This window comes from Aricia agestis, chromosome 18 (assembly GCF_905147365.1).
Source record: "Aricia agestis chromosome 18, ilAriAges1.1, whole genome shotgun sequence".
Taxonomy (NCBI): Eukaryota; Metazoa; Arthropoda; class Insecta; order Lepidoptera; family Lycaenidae; genus Aricia; species Aricia agestis.
The window spans coordinates 4,815,516-4,829,436 of record NC_056423.1 but is presented as its reverse complement, the minus strand read 5'-3'; the positions used below and the strand labels follow the sequence as shown (position 1 = coordinate 4,829,436).

At 37.6% G+C, this 13,921-nt stretch overlaps 1 protein-coding gene across 7 annotated transcripts in view; it reads left to right on the top strand.

Moving 5' to 3' along the window:
• Nucleotides 1-13,921, top strand: part of LOC121736018 — an 87,803-nt gene that overhangs the window by 18,746 nt on the left and 55,136 nt on the right. The window contains exon 1 of one of the 7 annotated variants that reach the window (XM_042127043.1): nucleotides 12,485-12,795. The exons of the other annotated variants lie outside the window; for them this stretch is intronic. The gene's annotated coding sequence lies outside the window, so the exon portion shown is untranslated. Of the gene's footprint in view, nucleotides 1-12,484; nucleotides 12,796-13,921 lie in introns of those variants that run through there. 7 annotated transcript variants of the gene reach the window in all.

Below are 13,921 nucleotides of genomic sequence, written 5' to 3'. Positions count from 1 at the left end.
GGTAGTTATCGAATACCAAACTAATAAAGAAGCTGTTAAAAACTTTTGAATCCTAACTGTCTACAGGAAATTTTGAAGCTGCTTGTAGACTACACTTTAATATTATAGCATTTAAAGCATATAGTTTATAGCTCATAGCTTATATGCTTATATTATAGAGTAGTCTGTAAGAAGCTATGCTCAGCCCTCTGTAGGCTGAGTCGCCGAAATCGGCGTCGATGAATTGTTATTATTTATAAGTTCTACTTTACCCAGAATAGTTAGGTAGTTACTGGAAGTTCAAAGTTCATACATAATTAAAGGCACGACGTCGCGCCTCGTGAAAATATTTATGTTCGCCTGTCGCTTCGTGGCCTACCACAGCCCACTGTTACATCGCATTATGTGAGCAATAACAAAGCTACTTGAAATTTTATTGCTATTGACGTAGATTATTTATACCTAAATTGCCATCTAATAATTTGAGACCTACTTCAAACTTACGAAGGTCACCTAACACAAGGTACACCTTTTCCACTTGATACCTCCTAAAGTAAACGCAACTCAAAGTTTATAGTTCTGGCCGATTCTGTATCGTACATTTGTGAGTTAATCACTGAGTTAGTAACGAAACGGAGGAGTGAGCAACGGAAAGTCTCACTTTTATATGCAAGTGAATACAAAAAGTGGCACTTTCGGTTACTCACTCCTCCGTTTCGTTACTAACTCAGTTATTAACTCACAAATGTACGATACAGAATCGGCCAGCTGGTCGTTCTTACCTCTACAGAGGACATGCACAGAAAAACCTTCAGCTTATAAAAAATGGCGAAGGTCCGGCTCTTAGGTCACAATAGTGTAGCATTTTAAGATTGCTGCATCCTTTTGCTCAGAATGCCAATGTTTCAACTTTCCCGACAATTTCTATGTATTTATGTCGTTAGACGTACGTGCATTGCAAATTGAGATACTCTCACTTCATGAAAACACTTTCCATGGACATGGACGGATATCTGCTTCTGTTTCTGCTGTCGTCAAACTGTTCACAAAACTTTTGACAGACAGCAGATGTTGAGCGATGCCGTCAAACGCCTGTTGGTTTGCCGTTTGCGAAAATGACGTCACAAGTCCGACATATTTATACGCTATAATATTAATATTTAATAAATATGTCCACTGTGCCCGCATAGATGGTTTCTCTTGTGTACTACGCACACACTTAGGCACTATAAAGCTATTGCGTAGCTGGCCTAGTTTTACTAAAACTGGTCACTGTCGCCGAAAGTGTGAGAGCTTAAGGGTGAAGCCAAACGAGCGTAATTTGTGAGTCGCAGAATTTCTGTCGCGTAAATATCTTTTCATACAAATCATGACTCACAAAATTAAGCTCGTGTGAATCAAACAGGACTTTTGTATGAATCTGAATGCAGCAGAATTCTGCCCGGCAGAAATTCTGCGACTCACAACTCACAAATTACGCTCGTTTGGCTTCGCCCTTAATAATAATATGATTACAGGCGGATCCCGCTTGGCACAAGCTTTTGATCACAATACGGGCTCCAACCTCCTATCCTAGGCTTTACTGGAAAAATGAAATAGGATGTTGTGTATGGACTACCGCAAATGAAAGTCTAGACGCATTGTTGTTGCAACCATTGTGAACATGAAATTCATGTATCCTACTTCATTTTGTTCATTATATGTACCGACGACCGAGTTTCATTTTTATACAGTGCTAGATGAAGCCCGCAAGTTCTATGTGCCGAAATTCATTTTAATTCATTCTTCACTTAGTAACCGTATATTTTTCTGGGTTAAAAATTATACTATATCTTAATTCCTGGGATCTATAGCTCGTTGCTCAACTGACGTAGATCATAGGTATTATACAGTATAATACCTATGGAAGAGCCATGCTTCGGCATGAATGGGCCGGCTCGACCGGAGAAATACCACGTTCTCACAGAAAACCGGCGTAAAACAGCGCTTGCGCTGTGTTTTGCCGGAGGCCCAATCCCCTACCCTATTCCCTTCCCTACCCTCCCCTATTCCCTTCCCTTCCCATGCCTACCCTCCCCTTATATCCTCTTAAAAGGCCGGCAACGCACCTGCAGCTCTTCTGATGCTGCGAGTGTCCATGGGCGACGGAAGTTGCTTTCCATCAGGTGACCCGTTTGTTCGTTTGCCCCCTTATTTCATTAAAAAAAATGTGACTCTCTATTCGTGATAGCCGTTGTTTGATATTAAAGCAATGCTGTGTGAGCAAGGGAAGAAAAAGTCTGAATGTATAACTAAGGATCTATTTACAAAATGCCAATAATTTGATGTTGATATTTCGATGAAAGCATTTGAACGTGTATGGAGAACATTACTTCCGAAACTCGAAAGTATAATTGCCTACGACAGTAATGTGCGAGTTATTGAATTAAACTGCAATAAAATATTTATTGCTAGCAGCTGCCGGTTTCAGCTGTCTGTACTTTAAAGTACGATTAATGATTTTTAGGTGTATCAACTTGGAATCGTGTCAAGTCTGACTGGTATTTAGATGACATAGTTGTCGCGTTAGAAATTAGGGCTGTCAAAAATTACTAAGTGCAAATGATGTCACTCTCATCACTCATGAAAATGAACTTAATTTTGACGTTTCAGCTTTTTAAACTACGAATAATAAAAACTAAAGAAGAGTAACTGTGTCAAAAAATTTGTTCCGATTCTACAAAATGTGACCCGAATACATGCATACTTTATGCAAAAAGAGGCCCGAATACATGCAAAGATTTTGTGTATTTTATAGAAGTGACAATTATTGTCAACGGCTTTATTTTGTCAATTTGAATGTAGAGTTTCGTAGCTATTGCCATATTATTATTTCTGTGTGCGAAAATAACGTTGAGAACCAAATTCAAAACGATTGAAGTATGGGAGTTACGTTTCCTTAGTTTTTATTATTCGTAGTTTTTAAAACTCAATTTCAAAAATAAACTAAATTAATATAGTACTTAACTAAAACTTTTTTAGACAACTCATTTGCACTTTATACTGGCATGGCATACCTATTTCATTGAGTATAAAATACTTTCATCAAATATCCAGATTTGCATATATTCGTATCGTACAAACTCTTTGCACTTACGAATCTGTAACAACCCTATAAAACCCTAAGTACTTATGTACAGTATGTAGTACAGTATGTCGTAGAATGTCATGCCTTGTATAGGCATTCTTACACATTCGATAACCTTCTAAATTTTAACTTGTGGTTAATATTTAATCTACGAAATAAAAGGTAAAAATTCAACCGTGTACCATGTACCTACATGAAACTCCACATAAGTATTTTTATCAGGCAAAAACAGACAAAGGGAACAAATTAAAAAGTTCCCGAGCTATTTACATAACTTTACCTTTGAGATAACGCGAAAGTTTCCTTCTGTAATACTGTTTAAGTTCACTACACACGTTCAAACATCAATTTAACATAATATACCAATCATTCGATTATACTTTTAAACTGAATTAATCAATAATTATTATGAATACTCTTTTAGTTAACTAATTTTGGATGCATCTTCATTGCATACAAAATGTGTATAAACTATAAAGTTTGTTCCACGTTAATTATTATTTAAAAAAAAAATTAAAACCGACTTCCAAGTGAAAACAATAACATTACTTAACTATCTATTCTTAAATGAACTAAAAAGTATTAAACTATTCTTACTCTTTAGAAGTGCCTCTTTCAGAATTTGCCTAAACCTCAACATATACAATCATCATTATTTTGAAGTTCGTACCAGCTCAGAATATTGAAATATAAGACAAAATATTTTCAATTTTTGGGACTTCAAAATTATGAAGATTGTATACAGAAATAGTTGAGGTTTAGGCAAATTCTGAAAAAGGCACTACTAAAGGGTCAGAATTATTTAAGTAATAGTTTTTAGTTCCGTCGATTACTCATGGATCCCATCATCAGCTCACCAATTTTGTAAACATGGTACCAAATTGGAGTGAAACCTTATACAACAAAAAAAAAAATTGAAAATCGTTTCACAAACGGCGGAGTAATTGTTAAACGTACAAATAAAATCCACAGCCGAACATTTAACCTTATCCTTTTTGGAAGTCTGTGAAAAAGTATTCTACGTCGTTTCCTGGGCTTAAGTGTATTTCACAAGCAAACATACTTTCGCATTCATAATGTTAGTATGGATTCTTCATGTCATTTGTTGTAATAAATAACAATAATAAAAAACCGGCCAAGTGCGAGTTGGACTCACCCATGAAGGGTTCCGCAGCAGCAATAATAATAATAAACCTATGGGGACCCCTAAAATTTTAAATAATTTTTGTATCAAAATCTTAAAGTGGTTCACAGACTACATCTAAGTAGATGTAGTCTGTGAACCACATTAAGATTTTGATACAAAGTTTCACTTACCAAGTTTCAATAGTATAGCTCTTATAGTTTCGGAGAAAAGTGGCTGTGACATACGGACCGACAGAGACAGACAGACATGACGAATCTATAAGGGTTCTGTTTTTTGCCATTTGGCTACGGAACCCTGAAAAGGTAGAGAAATTGATAAAATATTATGTGCTGACTGTCATGCTAATTTCCACAAAAAAAAAACGTTGATTGGCACTCTACGTTGTTAACATGCCGGTTTGATTCGAAGGTGTGTGGCGGGCTTAACTCAGACATTTCTCAGCGGAATTTCATTTCGCTGTAATACCTAGATCTGGGTACAATACCTGGAAATATGAGACGTTTCATCTTGATATTGTATTACAAAAGGAAATATTTAGAACGATAATAGTTTACAATGGAATACAAAGATACGACTATTTTGTTGTAGGGAAATTGAGGAAAAGCGATGGAAAATTAATGTTAAATTAAATTTAAATATAGCGATACAAAATGGACGTATAATCAAATTGTGATTATGATGGTAATGGTATATTAATAGCTTTCCTGATTGATATCGAAAGTTTTGAATATTAGTTTATTATTAGGTGTAATTAGTGTGGTAAATACCTGCAATGAATTGTTTAAAATATATTATAACTACACGATGTCCGCAACTCGGTTGCGCCAAAGTTCGTTTGTCGCGCGAGAACTGTATATTTTTCCGCGATAAAAACTAGCCCTTTCCCGAGACCACGTCTCCATACCCAGCAAAATCGGTTTAGTAGTTTGGGCGTGAAGAGGTAACAGAAAGGCACAGTTTCGCGTTTATAATATTGGTATGGATACCTACAGTGTGTTCAACAAGAGCGTAGCCGGCCATTTTACGTCAAAAATCATAACCAAATTTAAAAAAAACAACTGACACACGTTCAGTGGTTCTTTGTCTAAAATGCTTAGCACAAAACAAAGGAGTCTGTGCTCATGCGCCGAGTTGACGACACGTTATTCGCCATGAGTGCCGCCGTCGCGTCACGACATGAAGCAGTGTTTCTTTGCTTGCACCCAAAAGGGTAAAAAATGTCGCATTCTCAAGCTGCCAAATACATGCGGAAGTCAAGACCATTCGTGAGCAAGTAGGTGAAACGATATTCTGAAACCCGGAGCGTTGATGACCTGCTAGAAAGAGGGAAAATGAAAAAGGCGACTCCCGCCGAAGACAAACGCATCGTTCAAATGTTTAAAAAAAAATCGGTTATCTCTACGTTCAGCTCAAGAAAAACTGAAAGAAAATGGGCTTTATATATCTCCCAATACCATAAGAAATCGACTGGCGGAATCGGAAGTGAAATACAGGAGCACTATCGAAAAACCTCTTCTCTCCGAGACTCACTTTAAAAAAAGAATGGCGTGGGCGCAGGAAAATCTTGACCGTGATTGGGACCACGTAGTCTTTTCAGACGAAGCTTCTTTTTGGGCATCGAGTATAACATCTCGTGCTTGGTCAACCTCCAGCAACAAATTATTGGTACGCACTGTTAAACACCCAGCAAAGGTGCATGTTAGGGGGTGCCTGTCAAAACGAGGTTTTGGAAGTTTGTATGAATTTACAGGCAACCCGGATGCAGCAAAAATGAACAAAATTTATGAAAAAGCTTTATTACCATCTGTCAAAAGGAGGTATAAAAACCCAAACGAAAAATGGATTTTACAGGAGGACAATGATCCCAAACATCGAAGCCGTGTCTGCACCGCCTGGAAGACCGAGCACGGTATTGATGTTTTAGACTGGCCATCACAGTCACCAGACGCAAACCCGTTAGAAAATGTTTGGGCGCTTATGAAGCTAAAGCTACGGATGAGTAATACAAGAACCGTTGCATAGCTAAGTCGCAATATAAAAGCGATATGGAGTACATTGTCCCGTGACTACGCTGAAAATTTAATCGAAAATATGCCTCGGAGATGTCAGTCCATAATACATAGTAGAGGGGACTGGACCGCATATTAGTGATAAAGCATTTTAAAGTAATAAATAAACAATTATTTAAAATAAATTTTGTTTCATTTATTTAACTTCTAACATTAATTTTGCCGGTTACGCTCTTGTTGAACATAGTGTATATACATAGGTATGGTCTTCATAATTGAATACGGGAGTTGATGTAGAAGGTAAGTAACAAAAATTTTACATACGAAATATTTCGTTAAGAAGATTGTCAATCTTGGAAATGTTTGACCTCTTCTGCTTACAGAGCCAGTTTTCAAAGTACCAAGGTGTATTTGGAGCTTTAACTGAGCTTCGTGTGGACAACGCGTACATCGCATGCAATCCCGCCATCATGCGCAAAATTATGCAAACGTCTTAATACATACCGCGTGTTATGGATCCATAGGATTACTGGAATAACGTTGCTTTATAGCAGCGTAATCATGCAAAAATGTTTCTTTATCTGTTTGTTTGTATGTCTTTTGGCATGTCACTTATTTTTTTTTTTTATGATATAAGGGGGCAAACGAGCAAACGGGTCACCTGAGGGAAATCAACTTCCGTCGCCCATAGACACTCGCAGCATCAGAAGAGCTTCAGGTGCGTTGCCGGCCTTTTAATAGGGAATAGGGAAATATGAGAGGGTAGGGAAGGGAAGGGAATAGGGTAGGGGATTGGGCCTCCGGTAAACTCACTCACTCGGCGAAACACAGCGCAAGCTCTGTTTCACGCCGGTTTTCTGTGAGGACGTGGTATTTCTCCTGTCGAGCCGGCCCATTCGTGCCGAAGCATGGCTATCCCACGTATATGTACTAATATTATAAATGCGAAAATGTCTATCTGTCTTCTGTTACCTGTTTACGCCCAAACCGCTGAATCGATTTCGCGTCCTGGGAAAGGACATAAGACTACACTATTCAGAGTCCGGGTGCCATCGAAATTCTCATACAAACGTAATACCAAGATTAAGCAGTGAATCTTTGTACAGGAACCTAGATAATTACTATCTTAAGCTGAATAATAACTCAAATAATTATAGTAAATATTCTCGTATGGGAAATAATCTAGGTATAACTTTTGTATGAGAATTTCCGTATAACTTTTGTATGAGAGTTACCGCGCGATAAACGAATTTTGGGAGAACGGAGTTGGAATGAATGACTGACACGACTAGGAAAAGATGTTAGCCCCAGTCTATTTTTTACATGCTCATCCGATGCATGCATCATCATCCTTGTCGTCTAACAGGAGATCAGCCTACATTGTTTTAACTAAACGTGGGAACAAACAACACTTTTTTAACACGGGTATCGAATTCACGAATTCCGAGCCAAGACCTCTAAACCACTGGACCACGGAGGCGTCCTTTACACATTCTATAAGGAACCTCTATTATAATCAAACAGTAGGGTTTCCTTACATCACAAGCTTCGGAACTTAAGGTAAACTCGCAAAGTAAACCAAGGCGAATAGAGGTTATAGGATGTTTAGCTTTTAAGCAAATATTCCGGGTTTGTGGAAAAACCCCGATTCTGTTTTTATTCCAACATTAATGCAGCTTCGATAAAATTTCGATACAGTCCCGGTGTTATATTATTATATATAATCTATATATTAATACGCAAGCGAAAAACTTTGTAACCCTTTTTACGAAAAATGGGGAACCGTACGTGCATGAAATTTTGCACAGTTATAGTTTATATGGTGAAGGAGTGCATCGAACTAATATTATTTTGAAAATATGCTTTTAACATACATTTTTTAACAAATAAAACATTACACACACTACAACACACACACATGAGAAATGACAGATTTTTGAGTGACATACCTATACATACGAATTATACTCTTTTATTTATGGTTGAAGTCTGTTGACAACAAGTTGACAAATTGAAAATGGATTATAGTTTTTTTTATTGAATCTAAGATACTATTAGACAATGCTTACACGGCCAGTCTGAGATCAGCTAAGTCCAGAGACAAGAGTTGAAAAAAAAAATGATAAAGTCAATATTTTTTACAAAATATAGGTAGTAGTCCTAATGTCGTTGAAACTAAGGTCGAATTTCGACCATTGGGCGATCTCTAGTATTAATTAATACGTTACGCTCAAAGACCGAAAACGCTCAATGAGCGGGAAAATAGCTCACAACGGGTTGTGGTCACAGCCACGCCAAATTCGCGTTGTGGATCTAATGTGCGCTTTTATATATTTTCCGGACGTCACATTATCGTGGACGCCGACTTCCACAATAAAGCATTGGGTACGTTAAATGCCCTTTTGATTTTACGCACCGCGGACGTTTCGTGCGGTTCAGAAGAGTGTAGACGTCGTGATGTCCTCTAACGTACACGTTAAAAAGTTATCGTCGACGGAAATTTAAAAGCGTCTTCATAATATATTGCCATACATTTTACATGATTTTTTTAAATGAAATAAGGGGGCAAACGAGCAAACGGGTCACCTGATGGAAAGCAACTTCCGTCGCCCATGAACACTCGCAGCATCAGAAGAGCTGCAGGTGCGTTGCCGGCCTTTTAAGAGGGAGTAGGGTAATAGGGGAGGGTAGGGAAGGGAAGGGAATAGGGGAGGGTAGGGAAGGGAAGGGAATAGGGGAGGGTAGGGAAGGGAATAGGGTAGGGGATTAAGCCTCCGGTAAACTCACTCACTCGGCGAAACACAGCGCAAGCGCTGTTTCACGCCGGTTTTCTGTGAGAACGTGGTATTTCTCCGGTCGAGCCGGCCCATTCGTGCCGAAGCATGGCTCTCCCACGTATATACCGTCATTACCGTCACTTCCAAAATTATAAAAGCGCACAATGAAAACGGCCACGACGCGTTCGCAATCACAAAGAGACAGAAGCGTTTGAGGCTCGATTTATAAATCGAGCCTCAAACGCTTCAAACGCGTTCCGATTTGTCGGGTACCTTTAAGGTACACAAGAAGAGGACTATTCCGTTGTTTGATATCGGGACTGGATCGAAGCTGTATTAATGTTGGACTAAGATAGCAGAATCTGGCTACATGAAATCGATTAAGTTCGCTTAACGCGTACAAAATGATAAATCGAATGACGAATCCAAAAGCACGCTACAACCTACTTGATGGATCAACAAAGATTTAAATGTAGATATGTCTTATCGTAAAGCGCAAAATGTAACACTGTAATGTAAATTAGGCAGATAATAATAATCTAGGTGTAAACGTACTGTGCCCACCATTGTAATAATTAATAGTAAAACTGTGTCCAAAAATTCGTAAAAAAGATAAGAATTTGATTATTTGCAAAAAAATTGTTACGGTTCCAAACTATATTGAAATCTACAGATATTATTTCACATATTAGACATAACATTAAATATGAAAATCTATAGCAATTCCTATAAGAACTATTTTTAAGAAATAGCGTAAAACCTAATTGTTTCCTAACATGTAGATAATAGATATCTTTTAAATAATTTATTCTTTTGTTGGATATCAAAAGCCGACAATAAAGCAAAGATTCAAAAGTATTAAAGTATACGCATACTTTTGTAAATAAATGGGAAACACCATATGGCAGGTTCCACCTTAATTGAATAAAATCATTAAAATTTCGATAGCACCTTTTTTGTATAACAGAAATAAATTATACTACACCTGCTTATAACTTACTATCAAAGTCTACTGTTACAAGAACATTATAATGTTATTATAAGACATCTGTCTGATAGTGAGCCACAATATAATTATTGTCTTGGTTGACAAGGTAAAAAGCAAATTATTATGTGCCCCGATTCATCTATCACAATCTAATAGTAATGTAAGCCATACTCGCTACGGTCTTATACCGGAGAGGTCATCTGTGTAGGTATGCCTGCGCAGGTGTCAGTCCAAAAAACTACACAGGTCTTTTTCTACACTCATTCCGGTCTACCTGCACAGGTGGACCTCTCCGGTAGACCGTAGCGTGTATGGCTTACATAAGGTCAAGAACTTTTGTAGATTTGAGTAATGTTTAATTTGCCATTAATTTAATTTTTGGTGAATTTTATTAAGTACATATTTCGTTTATTTTATCATACTGTGATGATTCGCGAGTGCATTGAAAACAAAATATGGTATGGTTTTGAAGTATCAAGTGTATTATATATGACAATGAAAAGCGCACATCTAAATTTTCTACACCTGTGTATCATTGGTCGTGCGTCGTGCGATCTCGCCATGTACGGCCATTGGTATTCATGAGGGAAAGAGGTCATCGCCGGTTTCAACACCACATACTAAGTGACATTCTGAACGTCATGACTTGATGACTTCTTGGTACTGTTAGGGATCCACAAATTACGAGCTAAAACTAAAACTTGAACTTTGACAAATATCACGTTACATGTTATCAATGGGCAAGGGAGGGTTAAAAACAGCTTAAAAAATCACAGGTTGATGAAAGGAGCTTAGTGCTTACCTGAATATCGCAGAAAGAACCAAAAGTGAAAACTGAAACGATGAAAAGAACTTGAAACGCGTATTCGTAAATATCGCAGCGAAATGATACAGTTTAATCAATTTTTTTAAATATGCCCAGTAGCTTGATTGCTTGATGTACACTGCTTTTAGTGTCGTTCTTACGGCAAAGACGAGCATAAACCCCTTCGTCTTAAAATCCCCAAGCCGTGAAATCTTTAAAAACATCCCAAAGAAATATTATGTGACATACCTCTTTATGCAGCTGGGTAAAAATAATTGTAGGGGTCAAAAGTAAGAAGTAGACAAGAAAAATATTTGCCGTTATTATTAAAGTATACACGATGCTGCATAAGCTTTGAACAATCTTAAAAGGAATAAAAAAAAGCTATTAAACGTTTAAGTATTCCACTGAAAGAATGTCCTTCCAAGTGTCGTTCTACAAGTAAACTAATTGACCATGCCTGCTTAGCATAGTAATTATAGGCAATTGGTATGCAAATGAGGGAACGGTTACTGAAATACCATTCAAAGTCTACGTTGACACAGTGAGATAAAAATTTAAAAACTTCAATTGGAAGTAACAAATATTACGCAAGGTATTAGCCGTATTGGAATTTGGAATACCAAACAGAGTTACATGAATTATTGTGAAATTATTATCAATAGGGAATCAAAAACGTTTTTTGAAAAGGTTACTAGTATTCTTGACAGTGACAGTTGAATTTTTTATGGTCTTGTTTCACCACTTTTTGATAAGTGAAGGATGGTATATCCACAACTTATCTCATAGTTGATATTTACTCCATACTCTATATAAGTCATATAAGTTGTGGATAGTCTAGCCATTTATCTAGAAGTGGTGAAACAGCCCCAACTAAAACAAATTGATCGAAATAAAGACAGGAATAAATGACGCATAAAATATATCCGATAAAAATTTGGAACTTAAGTCGGGAGATTTATTGTGCTCGCGAGAATTGCCAGTAATTCTTAAAGTAATGCCAACCGTTTAATTTGTTACCGAACTAATCACCAGCAAAATAAAAGGAAAGTGAAAAACTTTAGCGCCAATCGCACTATTCTTTCCAACTCCTAACCCCAATACACCCAAACGTCGGGTAAGTGTGACTAAGTACTTTTCAAGTTTTCACTTGTTTTGAAGAACAAAGCGCTACTTGTGGAGCGTGCCAGCTAATTGGCAAGAGCGAAGCTTTTCCCAATAGGAAAGGCAAACAAAAGACCATCATTGTGTTGTGGTCGCTCGAGTAATTAGAACCGCTCAAGTGGAAAGTTATCATTTCCGAAATTGGAACTATCTCGCTCGGGACGAATGACCCGCGACAACCGTTAAGGTATTCAAATTAACGCTCCCAGTCCCCACAACCTTTACGCGTATTCATTAAACCTCTATCTTTTTCACTCGGATGGAATTCAAATAACCTCATCGGCTACAGGTAAAACCGGTGGTGCGCCGGCAAAATGAAATCGTAGGAGGCTCCTCGCGGATCCATATGTCTCGGAGACAATCCGCTTTAGTAGGTTTATAGAGGTAACTCGTGTGCCGTTGATGACGTTTGCGACCGTCTCTTTCTGGCGCGCGCGCTCGTCGTACGTCCGTCTCGCGGCCCTCCTCCCACCCGAGCGGCGGCGTGCTGGCCTAGCGTAGGTACGTTTACTATACCAGTCGCCAACCGACGGTCGCCCTCTCTCACGTGACGATTTTTTTTCGTGTCGCCGAAAAAAAATAACAAAAACTGTCAAAAATATGGAAAACAAAGGAATTTAAGAATGAAAGTACAAATAATTTTGAAGTGGTGCGCCGGGTTCGTAAATTGAATTTTGAAATTTTTACGCCGAGTTTCCAAAAGTTGTTGTGTTTGTGTGGTGTGTGCTCAAATAAATAAAGCGGGATTAAGCGGCTGGAAATCGAGAGAAAAGTGCCTACAGAGCCTACAGTGACAAAGGTATGAAAACCGGATATCGTACTAGTAACTAGACAGCGGTTTGACTAGTTTGCGCTGTAATTACAAACTCGGCCAGTTCAAAAATTTTGAATGGGACCTTTGCCTTTGTGGTTAGATGGTAGCTCAAATATTTGAGGAGCTCCCGGCCAGGTGTGTTCAACAGGTGGAGTGGCCCCGGTTTCGAAGAAAACGTTATTTTTGATCGTTATGAGTCAGAGACAGATCTAGTGAGATGCGTCATCCGTGTCGAACGGAGGTTCTATCACAGGTACACGGACCTTTCCGTTTTTTACACCAATTGATCGGCACTTGTTGAGTACTTATGCATTTCTCGGAATCTACATCCGACCGTTAATACGACTTATTAGTATAGCAAATAACAATTATCTTAAAGAAATTCTATGTTTTGTAAATTTATAACAAATAGCAAAACTAGAGGTATCTGTATTAAATATTATGTGCTAAATTCTTGAACATGAATATTCGCCAAAAGAATTTGGGGCGAACAAATAGTTTCGTTAGATGCTACAGTTTGCTATCTGAATTATTTAGAGTAGGTATTCTCTGATTTTATGGTTTTGGCGCCAAATATTTTAGCAAGCTATGACGTCACTACATCACAGCTATAGTCTGCAAAAACGTGTTAAGGTTCGATTCGTGGAATTTCAAGGACTTTTGGTCCCTAAGGTGGTCAATAAGAACAGCATTCTTTGCGATAATGCACGCCTTATTTGAATGTTGTATTGTATATTTTAGTCATATCTAAAATTAAATTGACTATATTTATGACAAAAATGGAGATTATGCATATTAGGGCAGACTAAGAAGTATTTAATGTTTAACAAGTTTTAAGTTGGAACATCCAATTCTTCCGTATCACCAAAACCAAAAAAAAAACCTTTTGAATGTTTTCATGGCTTTTCAAACAATGGAAGTTGGAACTGATGAACCAAATGAAAAACGGTAAAACAGACAGGTAAATACCAAAAACAATGGTCTTTTAATTTAGTATAATCGAATTCTGGTGAAAGAGTCATTAGTTCATTACTTACTACAGACATGTAATACTTATTAGTTATTATTATAGTTCATACCAAGAGAAGTGACTTAAAATTACAGTATTGGT